At 40.9% G+C, this 13589-nt stretch overlaps 1 long non-coding RNA gene across 1 annotated transcript; it reads left to right on the forward strand.

Moving 5' to 3' along the window:
- The first annotated feature begins 2579 nt into the window (after positions 1–2579).
- LOC108702059 lies at positions 2580–12943 on the forward strand. Its single transcript, XR_005964218.1, has 5 exons — positions 2580–2658; positions 9531–9579; positions 11032–11110; positions 11229–11380; positions 12613–12943. It is a non-coding gene; the product is annotated as an uncharacterized LOC108702059 (long non-coding RNA).
- The last annotated feature ends 646 nt before the right edge of the window (positions 12944–13589 follow it).

Raw genomic sequence — 13589 nt, forward strand, 5'->3', positions numbered from 1 at the left:
AAGTGCTATCAGTAAGAAGTGACTGATACAACCTGCCTGCCTTGTTCAATTGCCTCCAGGCCCCATGTAAGAATATGCACCTACGCAGATGCTAAATTGAGAATTTATTACCGTGTGACAGATTCCCTATAAGTGTACTCACAGGAATAGCTTTCATGGTTCACATGTATCTATGGACTGGCTAGTACTTTCCCCCATTCAAACTATTGGAAATCACTTCGGTACGCTCCCGTGCACACAGTAGATTAATGATGACACTTTTACTTTCTAGGATTATGCAAATGGATTCCTTCACTTCATTTTTTTTACACACTGCCGCATAACACCTATGTTGCAGGCAGTATATTGTACTTCTTTCTCAGCATACCAATGACAGGAGCCGATGGGAAAAAAAGGAATACCTCATCCACATTCTCAATTCATTCAACCTTCCCATTCTGATTCCCCTAGAGAACCCACACACGGGGACAGAGAACAGAGCTCAAGGTTATATTGTGATTGTCACTAACATTAGCATTTAGTCTTGGGTTTCTGTCCAGATATTTTTTTTTTTTGTTATAGCTTCCCAAAGCACAAGCTCAAAAGAACTAAAAGGCATAGAACCTGTGAGAAAACATGCTGTCTATTTGATCTTAATACAGCCAGGCATTGTACGCAAGACCTCAAAAAAGAAGCATTCATTAATTCCGCAGAGCAAGGCTCAGACTGACCAGGGATAAAAGACCAAGGAACATCCAAAGTCTCTCTGTGACATTTCCGCAATGTCTGGCTTTTCCAGGGCAAAAAAAAAAAAGCATTAAGTACAGAAATAAATACAGCGGTGCTATATAACATCAGAGCTAGATATAGTATAGCACTAAAACTGGCTATAGAGGCTCAGATTTGGTTGGCCAGTTTAGACAATATTACTCCAAAGCTGTACAGGTGGGAAAAAGACTAGACCAATGGAACCAAGGCCAAACCAAAGTTAAAAGATGTTAATTTAAAGAAAAAGCATCTCAACAGGATCAGCCTATGATTAAGTGCCCCCTTTTGGCACGAAATGTGTAAGGCTGTTCCTGTCTAGGTGCTTTTTCTTTAAAGGATAACTACACCAACACTATAAGAAAAGCCCATCTACTACCCTAGATAGTCCCCCCTCCCTGCTTCGCCCCGCATAGTTCGTTACTCCTGAAAGTGGCCCTAACAGCATTCTCATGTATCTGTGCAGAGTAGCACAGCAGAGCTCCTGGGCACCATCATCCGGATCTTCAGTATTCTTCACATACTCTTCCTTCCCTTCTGCAATTTGTGGCACTTTTGGTGCATGCACAGTTGCTATGAATACCGGACTGCTCCAACTGCACATGCGCCAATACAGCTCTCACTTACAGGAGTGGTCTGAAGCTCTGGAAGATGTCGCCCATGAGCTCCGCTGTGCACAGATACATGAGCATGCTGTTCAGGACACTTTCAGGAGTAATGAACTAGGGGAATATCTAGGGTAGTAGATTGGGCTTTTCTTATTGGGGGGATTTGAAACATTTAACTTCACCACCTTGGTTCTATTGGTCAAATCTTGTGCCCACCTGTACAACTTTGGAGTAACAGTTTCTGTAACCTCCCTTAAGCATAAGGTCTGGGGCATGTGCACCTTAGCTCCCTACATTTTATAGTGATTTTTACACAGCAATTGCTATTGGATTGTCTCTAAGTTTAGTGTTTCAGTTTAGACATTACATTGACTGTCAACCAGTGTATAGGCACCTTAACATTAGCAGGTGTTGAGGTGGGAAATAAAATCAGCTAAATAGCGTATATTTGTTGGTTTTTAATTAGGCTCTAGTACTAAACACAATAGAAGCTGACAAGGGAGGAAAGATTTGTGGGCTTAGGGACCATTTCTTACAGCACTGGCAAGTTGGCACATAATACTAATTCAAGAGGGGCCCAAATGGTAGATCGAGATCTACAAGTAGACCTGTAGTTGGTGATCAGTAGATCTCAAGACACTGTCAAAAACAGATTGTAGCCTCACTACAACACTTGCCTCCTTGTAGCTGCCTTCACCATCTTCAATTCTTATGGCTAGTGATGGGTGAATCTGTCGCAAAACGAATTGAAGTCAATGGGCATCAAAATAATTGCGATACGCAAGACTATTTTTTCCAAATGCATTAAATTCGATGGGCGTCCGAATAATTTTGACGTGCATCAATTTTTATGCGCGTAGCAATTTTGATGCGCAACAATTTTTCTTGTCACAGCAGATTTTTCCAGTGAATTTTTGGTGCAGTTTCACGAAAACATTTATGGCCAGTGCAATGTGGAAGTTCACCCCAAATCCATGCCCTGCAAATTTATTCTCCAATCACTACTTATGGCATCCAAAATCATTAGTAAAAAAATTGTAATGGTTGTTGCAAACACCGATCAAGGTCTAAATCGTCCCTCAAATATACGTAACTGTCAACCACTTTATATTCACCATTTTAACTGCTTGGTCATCAAAATGTCCATTTATGTTTTGGCTGCCAAGAATTATTTTGGTTATTAGTTTGGCTATTGCACATTTGTCAGGTTATGTCGATACTTTCTTACAGCCTACGATTATAAATCATATCAAAGGACATCAGAATTTTGAGTGGAATTCCAGTATGACTCTGGTGTTTGTAGATGGTCAGCCTTTTTTATATCTCAATTCCTCATTATAAAGGTATTAAAACAATCCGGATTTGCTGGAGGTGGATAATACACTTTGCACCAGTCAATAACTGTTTCTATTAGAAGGAATAGATTTCCTACTGTCCCACAATTATTTTGGTAGTTGATGATTTATTTTTCAATCAACTGAATCGGACAGAAATAGGAAGTCCTTTGATGTACAAACCTCTATATGTGTTATTTTGAGCATCAGTTCATCAATGGTTACTTGAACAATATAGTTCAGTGGCTTTGCTATGTAGATTAAATCTGTTTATTTTGGCACAGTACTGAACTGGAAGCCTACAAGAGGCTCTACATGACAGTACACCTGTGAGGAGCGCGGTCCAGCGCGTCCTCCCTCACCGGCGTCCTGTCCAAGATGGCGGCGCCCAGGGCGGGCCACGTGGATCTTCCTCTTCGGCGCCTCGCCTGGACGCGGCGGATTTGCGCCTGCGCCAAGACGCCAGCGCTAAAACGTACAGCGTCAACACGCAGCGTCAGCACACAACGCATGACGTCACTGCGCATGTTTTGGCGCCAAAGAATTGTTTAAAAGACCATTTGTGACTTGCTGCCTTTGCCCGTGTATAGGTTCTACTTCATTGTGTTCCTGGGTGCTATTATCGTGTTTGGATTCTTGTTATTTGACCTCTGCCTGTTCCTGTTTACGACTACTTGCTGCCTGAACTGATCTCCTGCCTGGCTGACTACTCTTTCTCTTGATCCCTTCCTGTACCGCGAACTTTGGTGTGTAACCTGCCAGCTTCCCCCTTGGTCCGACACTTCAAACTGAGCCTTCGGGCCTGACAACACCTAATTTTTATGCAAGTAAAACTTGCCTCCAGGCCTAAAATTAAAAAAGAAGTACCTGAGTTGGTGAGCAACATGTTGCTCGTAAACCACTGGTTGAGGACTACTGTAGTAGAAGATAGAGCCTGGTTTAAAAAATCAAAGAAAGGTTTGTAACCCATTTTAATTTTGCATGTTCACAAATCAAATATGAATCCTGGAGAAACACTGGGGTATTTTGTCAACAGATCCAGTGTTAGGGCACAGTTAACAGCAAAACCCAAGGAGGTGTATTCTAGAGAGAAGATTGACCTAGTTAGAAATGTTCCACTTGGTTTCTTACTACTGATAATAATATATGTATGGGATCCGTTATCTGTAAAACTGCTATCCAGAAAGCTCCAAATTACGGAAAGGCCTTCTCCCGTGGACTGCATTTCATCCAAATAATCCAAAATTTTAAAAACAATTTCCTTTTTCTCTGTAATAATAAAACAGTACCTGGTACTTGACTCTAACTAAGATATAATGAATCCTTATTGGAGCCAAAACCAGCCTATTGGGTTTATTTAAAATTTACTTGAATTTCTAGTAGACTTTAGGTATGAACATCCAAATTACGAAAAGATCTGACAACCCCAGGTCACGACAAGCATTCTGCATAACAGGCCCCATACCTGTACAAGGAATATAAATTGTTCTGAATGCAAATTATGTGATTTTCTTTGTGAAGATTTGAGTATAAATATTTCCAAACCAATAATAGCTACAAGGTAAAACATTTAATTTCATGTAATACAAACCATGTAATTTATGCAGCAAGGTGTAGTTGGTGGTTATCAGTATGTGGGCATAATGAATAGGTTGTGTCAACAAGGGATCATGGACTGTGTTAATAGTATTTGGAGCATCACTAAATTAATAGCTAGAGATAAGAAGCTTAAATACGTACAACAACATTTTTTTTAGAATATAATGCGTGTGATCCCAGTTCCTTTTATTATTAAAGTATGGAGGTTGTAGCCAGCACTAATTTTAAAAAAGAGCTAAAGAGATTTGAGCAAGTGTATTTTTGTTTTCTGTTGCCAAGAATAACCACTACCTCCTATCACCTCCTAACTGCTTCTAGTATCTTGGCTAAAGAAATTATATACTGTTCTCCCTATCAGGTAAACATTAACATATCAATCACACTACATGAAGTCTGTAGACCTCTCACTGTATATGATGGCTCCATGTTCATTTCTGGATTTGGAAACTATTTCAAGGTCTATCAAGGTCTACGTTCCAGTCGCCTGTCTGAAAGTGAATTCTGTATCAGATACTAATACCTTGATTAGGTCACATAAGAAATACATGTCACTTCTTTCACATACACCAATGATAATTGTATCCTCCTCCAATCTTAAAAAGCAAACTTTACACAGCCCTCATGTCCTATTGTCCAGCAATCTATAACAAGGGAACAGAGTATTCCAGAGGCCCACCAGAAACCCTTAAACCAGTGATCCCCACTTAGTGGCTCATGAGCACCATGTTTCATGCTTGAAAGCAGCTGCTTATTTTTTGATTCTAGGATTGAAGGCAAGTTTTGGTTGCATTAAAACCAGGTGTACTGCCAAAGAAAGCCCCTGGTCCACACAGGGGCTACCAAATAGCCAATCATTGTCATGCTTGTTGGTCCCCACCTCTTTTTATATTTGAATGTGGCTCAGGGGTTAATAAAGTTGGGGCCCCGTCCTAGACCAATGACCAGTCTTCACATTATTTTTAGTGATGAGCAAAAATTCTCACCAAGCATGGATTTATGGCGAAATTTTGCATTCTGCAAATATATTTACAAAATTTTACGACATAAACACTCATTGAGCCCATTGTTTTTGTGCAAAAATAATGCCCATTGGCTCCAACATAATTTGTGCAAAAAAGGTTGCTGCAAAATATGGCCTCCATCATTCTCCTAGTCTCTTCTCTTATGATGCTTCTTTATACTAGTATCATCTAGCCTTCTCTTCTTTTTTTCTCTTTGTTCTCATACAGAAAAGAACAATAACAATGGTATGTATAGACCGAGAATCCCCAAACTTTTTTTTTACCTACGAGCAACATCCAGATGTAAAAAGAGTTGTGTTGCAACACAAGCATGACAACTGTTCCTGGATGGTGCAGAATACGTGATGTGATTGGTCATTTGGACTGATCTAGCAGCCTACAGGAGGCTCTGTTTGGCAGGTTTTTATGCAACTAAAACTTGCCTCCAAGCATGGAATTCAAATATAATCAACTGCTTTGCGGCCACTGAGAACAAGAGTCATGTTGCTCCAGGGTCGGACTGGGGGGCCCGGGGCCCACCGGGACTGCTGTCCAGGGGCCCCCCTCCGGCCCCCGCAGCCCTACAAAAATGCGTCTGCCCAGCAACACCGCCGCTCGGCGCGCATGCGCAACAGCGCCGTTCGGCGCGCATGCGCAACAGCGCCGTTCGGCGCGCATGCGCAACAGCGCCGTTCGGCGCGCATGCGCAACAGCGCCGTTCGGCGCGCATGCGCAACAGCGCCGTTCGGCGCGCATGCGCAACAGCGTCGCCGGAAAAAAAATTTTTTTCCCGTGATTGCAAATATTTAGAGACGGGTTCTGGCCCGGCGGGGGCCCACGAGGGTCGGGGCCCACCGGGTTTTTTCCCGGTTTCCCGCCGGGCCAGTCCGACACTGTGTTGCTCAAGAGCCATTGGTTGGGGATCACTGGTATAGACAAACAAGGCAGAATAGAAGGAAAAAATGGATTAATCTTGAAAAATCACAATAACTGATAAGGTCAAAACTGTTATAGAGGATGGAATACACAGGTGGGGCCTTATCCCAATACCTAAGCACACTGGGCTTAGCAAAGGCAATCATTTTTATTAGAAGAGCCACGCGGGGCATCTGTGTCAATACATGGAAACTATAGGATTTGTTGAGCAAGTAGCAGACATGCCATTCAAAAATGCCATCCATATTGAAACATTCTTATTATATTGTTTTTAATAACAAATTCCCAAAGTGCGTAGTACAAGGTTTAAGCTGTGCACATCAACCACTAAGTAAAATGGGTGTTGTTGAACAGAGAATTTAGATAATAATGCGGAAATAATATGGATGCAAATGCAAATGCAATGCTGTTGCTACAGATGAACTATTTACTTTTGGGGATTCTAATTCCTACTGATCTACAAGAATGTACAACATATGAGGCAATCAAAGGTATCCACAGTATATATAATTAAGCAATATTATATTGTTTAATTTTGTGAAGGAAGACTATTATGATACATATAAGACTTTTCATACTTTATATGAATGTCCTTCCCCATACCCTGGATAATTACTTACCATATACATTACAAAAGGACATCTTTGTTTGGTATACATCCACCTACAATGTTATCACAGCCTAAGGTTGCGTTTATAGATATAGGGGCAAATTTACTAACCTCCAAAAATTCGCCAGCGACGGCTTCGCTCACAGCTCAACACTTCACCAAGCGTAAATTCGCCAGGACAAAACTAATTTACTAAAATCCGAAGTTGCGTCCAGGGTGGCGAACGCTGGCAAAGTTGTGTTAGCGTTACTGCGCCAAGCGAATCGAGGTTGTGCTAGCGTTGGCTAATTTGCATACGGTTGGGAAGTTAAAGTTGAATGGACGTATATGTTGCAGCAAATACATTACACTACACAAGCCCGGGAAACCTTAATAAATAAAATAAAGTTGTTATATTGCCCTACACATGAGCCCAGTGTATAGTTTATGTGCCATATGTTAGGGTTACCCCAAAAAAAAATGACGCTCTTTTTCAGCCTATCACCCTGAAAAAGGAAACAAAGTTAGCGTTTTTTGGGACACAATTGCATGCGTTATATTTCATTTTCTGTTAAATTAACATTTCTTTTGTTGGAAATTAGAAAGAAGAAAAAATCTGTACTGAACTGGAAGTTCTTGAGAAGGTTTCAGGCCATGAGAATATTATCTCCATTTATGGCGCATTTTATCAAAAGGCCTAGAGGAGGACTAAAAAAGAATTATGGGCAAGGAAGTGTTTATTCAGATAGGTTAAAGAGTGCAATCCACATGAGTGCTATGTTCTCAGTTTTTACCTGTTTGCAGTCATACCCGGAATACCTGTGTGTATTTCTGAATTATACCTACTGACTGCAGATCAAGGCAGTCAAGTTTTACTTCTGGTACAGGGCAACTAGTTATCCAAATTGCTCTGAACATGGGGTGTTCTGGATAAGGGGTCTTTCTGTAATTTGGATCTCCATATCTTATCTCTGCTCAATAATAATTTAATATCAAACACATCTAATAGGATTGTTTTGCCTCCAATAAGGATTAATTATATCTTAGTTGGGATCAAGTGCGAGGCACTGTTTTATTATTACAGAGAAAAAGGAAATCATTTCTAAAAATTTTAAAGATCTCCTTAAAATAGAGTCTATGGGAGATGGCCTTCTCGTAATTTGAGATAACGGGTTTCTAGATGATGGATCCCCTACCTGTTCACTATACTATAGTAAATTATAGTACTCAAAAGGCATACGTATATCATCCGTATTGCCTAATGCAAGCTCAGCAATCAGGCAAGCAATGCAGATTATTATTTATAGTGTGTGCCTAAGTGATGTTCACAAGTATTGGCCACTATTACAACAAGAAAAGACACTCAGGGGTCCCTTAGCAAAACCCCCAGTATTCAGCTACAAGAAAGGGAGAAACCTCTGAGATATATTATGCCCTTTGGAGGTCAATGAAAGGGGCCACGAGATTCTTAAGACAACCAAAGACAATCAAAACTGTAACTGTTGCTCCTCTATCATTAAAGGAGATACCTTGAGACACCCTGCAAATGGCACACCAATAAAATTAACACTTTGCCACCTGTGATACAAGCAATGTGATTTACATATTAAAATGTCCATGCGGACTGGCTTACATTGGCCAGACCATAAGAACTCTAAAAACCCGGATTAAAGAACACAAAGGAAATATACGAAATTATAAGAAAGGAACAGCCACGGATACTACAGTGTTCAGACATTTGAATGATGCAAACCATAATCAGTCACAATTAAGAGGGGCTATATTAGAAGTAATAAGTCCCCTGAATAGAGGTGGGAACCCGAAAAAGAAAATACTACAGAGGGAAGCATATTGGATCAAGAAGTTAGACACTATGTGGGACATTCACTAAGATACGTAGTGGTGCCAGCTTCCGCTTCACCGCACTTCGCCAGGTGTATTTTCGCTACGCAAATTCACTAAAATCCGAAGTTGTGCTCAGGGGAAGCGTAAGGTTGCGAAGTTGTGCTGGCGTTAATTCGCCAAGCAAAGCGAAGTTACGCTAGCGATGCTTAATCTGCATACGGCGCTAAATTGAAGTTACAATGGAGGAATATGTATCATCACTACACAAGCCTGGGAAACCTTCAAAACAGCAAATAAAATTTTTATTTTGTCCTACACATGTGCCCACTGTATAGTTAAGGTGCCATGAGTTAGGAAATGTAGGGGGGAAGGAGGGGAGCCCCAAAAAATGTTTCAATCTTTTTCAGCCTATCACCCATAACAAAAGAAAAAACACCAGCGTTTTTTGGGACTTAGAAAATTTTTTTAACTTTTTTGGAAGCAATCCCCATCTACTCTATTGCACTTCGCCTGGTCTGAGGTGGCGACGGAAGTCTAGCGTAAAAGGCAGCGTTCAGAAAAATTCGCACTTTAGTGAATTTCCGTAGTTACGTCCGTTGCGCAAATTCCAGGCGTAAGGGTGCGAAGTAACACTTGCAAAGTTACGCCAGTGTCCGTTAGTGAATCGGCGAATTAACGAAAATGCGCTTCACTATCGAATTAACTCTAGCGTTAGGCGCTTCGTCCTTTAGTGAATTTGCCCCTATGTATCCAAAAGGCAAGAATGACAGCTGGACTGTGAAATGCTTCCTTTGACAACGTGACAATGTTGCCCTGTACTTGTACAGTGTATAAAAAGTTTTTGTTACTGATGCCTGATTTGTTTCTTTTTCAGATCACTGATTTCTGAGCCCAAAATAAGTACATTATATGAACGGCTAATGGTAAGAATAACGGGCATTCCTCTTCCTTCCATATTAATAGAATTATTTATCAGGATATTTTGTGGTAGGCCCAGAAATGGGCAGTTCCGTTTTGTCAATAATTATTTTCAGAGACTATGTGGAAATGTTTCCATAAGAAATTACACTGTGGACTGAATTAAACAAGGACTTTTGCGTGATGGACTCACTAATGACCTCCAATGCTTGCACGTATATACCATTGATCCACATACCTTGAATGGGACCTCACTTCCTGTTTACTCCTCATAAGCTTATTATTAGTGATGGGCGAATTTGCGCCGTTTTGCTTCGCCAACAAATTTGCGAATTTCGCGCGAAATTCGCGAAACTGCAAAAAATTCGCGAAACGGCGCCGGCGTCTCGTTTTTGACGCCGGCGCCCGTTTTTTCGACACCGGCACCCGTTTTTGACGTTTTTTCGGGAAAAAAAAAGTTTTTGACGCCGGCGAATTTTTCCTGCACTCCCCTGCGGCTGAACGCCGAAAAACGGAACGCAGGGGAGCTCAGGTAAAAATGGATGACTTTATTCGGCAGGTGCGAATTTGCATCGAATTTCCGTGTTTCGCCGTCAGCAAATTTGCGAATTAGCAAATTTGCCATGAAAATTCGCCTGCGTCAAATTAAACGGACACCCATTGACTTTAATGTGTGTCGAATGTCGCCGGCATCAATTGTGATGCCAGCGAATTGTTGCCGGCGTCAAAAGCCACGTTTCATTAGTTTTTCGACCGTTTCCCGAATTTTTCTGGAAATTTGCGAATTTTGTGGCAAATTAGCCCATGACTGCTAGAAAGCTCAGATGCCACTTATATGTCATGCTCTAACACAGAATGATACTGCCCCTATATAAAATCATACAATCAATTAATAATGAATACCATCCCCAATGCAATGTAAAAGACACTGGGGTTCATTTATGAAGATTAGGAAAATTTGCACCTGGGCAGTAACCATTAGCAACCAATCAGTGATTAGATTTTTTTCAGCCAGCAGCAGGTTGAACACTGAAAGCAATCGTCTGATTGGTTGCCATGGGTTAATACCCAGGTGTAAATTTGCCCCATGTTTATAAATGACCCCCACTAAGTGTGCCAGGTGCAGTACTTAGTAATGGGCGAATTTATTTGCCAGGTGGGAATTTGCGGAGAATTCCTGCGAAACTGCCATGAAAATTCGCCGGCTTCCAAAGAAAATGGACACCGGCGTCAAAAATGAGACGCCGGCAGCGTTTCGTGAATTTTTCACCTTTTCGCAAATTTCACAGGAAATTCCTGAATTTTTCGGCAAAGCGAAACGGGACAAATTCGCCCATCACTGGCAGTAATACTTCCTTGCTATCGGTGATTTAACCTGTATTAAACCTTGCACCTTTCAGAACCCTATAAATATTAGTGGTGAGCATGTTCTCATATTGTATATTCTTACCCTCCAGCATACAGCGAACTTAATGAAAAGCAGTTAATCAATCGGATTATTTGTGGTCTCCCTCCTGCATTGAAGTGGAACATATGGTGAGTCATTTCAATAGAAACACAAAACGAGAGTGAGGGGAAGGTGGGGAAATGAAAAAGGAAATCTGAGAAATTAGATATTATATTTATAACATGAACAGTTATAGTTTTTTTCCAGGAGCAAAAACTGCCACTACATTATTGAAGAATGCCTACAGAAAAATCCTGCTGAGAGACCATCTGCAAGGCGGCTCTTGTCACACTCTTTCATCACAGCACAACTGGAAGAAAGGGATGTAAAGAGAAATATTATAAAACATCTACCGAGAGGTAAGGGAAATTGTTCATTCTCATTCACATAAACTGTAACTCTCCATTGTCCTATGCAAACAATATTCTCTGGCTTTCTACTAAACTAAAGCTTTAAATAATAAGGCATAGGGTCACATTTACTAAAGGGCGAAGCTACTAACGCTGGCGTGACGTCATTGATTCATGATTCGCGTGACGTCATTTCATTACTTCACCAATTTACTAATGGGCTCAAGCGTCACTTCGCTAGCGAAGGAGATAGACGCTAGCGTTGCTTTGCACTCTAACGCCAGATGAATTTTCATTCTGGCGAATGGACGTAAATCCACAAATTCACTAAGATGCGGATTTTACTGAACGTTACCTCATTCGCCAGTTCAGACCAGGCGAAGTGCAATGGAGTGCATAGGACTTCCTTAAGTTTTAGTGCAACATTTTTCTAAGTCCCAAAAAACACTGGCGTCTTTTCCTTTTTTCAGAGTGATAGCCTGCAAAGGTCCGTAAATTTTTTTTTTGGATAACCGCGTTCCCCCTTCCATTTTCTAACATATGGCACATAAACTATACAGTGGGCACATGTGTAGGGCAATATAACAACTCTATTTTATTTTATTAAGCTTCCCTGGACTTGTGTAATGTAATGTATTTGCTGCAACATATACGTCCATTCAACTTTATAATATCCCGTTGTATGCAAATTAGGCAATACAAGCGCATCTTCGCTTTGATTGCCAAAGTAACACTAGCAAAAATTTGCCAGCATTCGGTGCCCTGGACACAACTTCAGACTTTAATGAATTAGCATGTCCTAGTGAATTTACGCCTGGCGAAGTTTTGCTATGGCTTCAAAGCCGTCGCTGGAATTTTCACCAGTTAGGGAATTTGCCCCATAGACTATTCGGGGGAAATTCACTAACCTGCGAAAATTCGCCAGTGACAGCTGCGCTCACATCACCACACTTCATCAAGTTGGCGAATTTTTGCCAGTGTTAGTCACTTCGCCCTTTAGTAAATTTGCCCCTTAGGGTGTTGGGTTACTAAACTAGGCCATATGTAGGAGAGAGACACATAGGGGGAGATGGGAGACAATGTTATTGTTGGATAGTTGTAGTTGACCTTTAAATAAGCAGAAAAAGGCATGGGACATAAAACATGTAATGACAAAAATAGTAAATGCAAATCTAAGAAACTGAAAAATGATTACGTACACACCTGCTCCTTGACTAACCATGAACAATATTTTGTAATAGCAAAACTTTGAATCTGCAAGAACAAAATGCTGAAGAATAACAGATCGACTTCCATAATCTGCAGATGACCAGTGGATGGAGAATGAGAAACCACTTAACTGCCTAAAGAAATTCTTCTTTGATGGGTTAAAAACAGATCCCAGGAACTACCTGGAAGAAATATGGAACCAGGGCAGCCATCGGGGGAGGGACAGGGGCAGAACTGTTGGGGCCCCAGACGTTGTACGTCTACTGGGCCCCAGAAGCAAATTAGGTATCCGATGGCAGCCCTCCATGTTCACTTTTAAATTAACTTTGAGTGTGATGTATACAGTGATATTCTGAGATCATTTTAAATTGGTTTGCATTTTTTATTATTTGTGGTTGTTGAGTTATTTAGATTTTCATTCAGCAACTCTCTAGTTTGCATTTTCAGGTATTTGGTTGCTAGGGTCCAAATAACCCTAGCAACCGTGCCCTGATTTTAATGTCAGACTAGAATATGAATAGGAAAGGGCCCGAATAGAAAGATGAGTTATAAAAAGTAGCAATAACAATACATGTGTAGCCTTACAGAGCATTTGTTTTTTAGATGGGGTCATTGACCCCCCCATTTGAAAGCTGGAAATAGTCAGAAAAAGAAGGCAAATAATTTAAAAACTATAAATAATGAAGGGGCTCCCTAAAGATCACCAGTGTCTGGGTTTCTAATGAATGTCCCCTTAAATGTTCAGCAATCTTATGATTATGGCATGGGATAAGGTAGACATTTGGACATTTATCGGTAGAGCTACAATAGGAATGCCACTATAGTCCTAACACTTAGGGGCAGATTTATTAAGGGTCGAAGGGAAATTCGAATTTGAAAAAGATTTGAATATCGAAAATTTATCATGTTCTGTCTCTTTAAAAATTCGACTTCGACCATTTGCCATCTAAAACCTGCCGAATTGCTGTTTTAGCCTATGGGGGACCTCCTAGAACCCATTTGGAGTCAG

Source organism: Xenopus laevis, chromosome 9_10L (assembly GCF_017654675.1).
Source record: "Xenopus laevis strain J_2021 chromosome 9_10L, Xenopus_laevis_v10.1, whole genome shotgun sequence".
Taxonomy (NCBI): Eukaryota; Metazoa; Chordata; class Amphibia; order Anura; family Pipidae; genus Xenopus; species Xenopus laevis.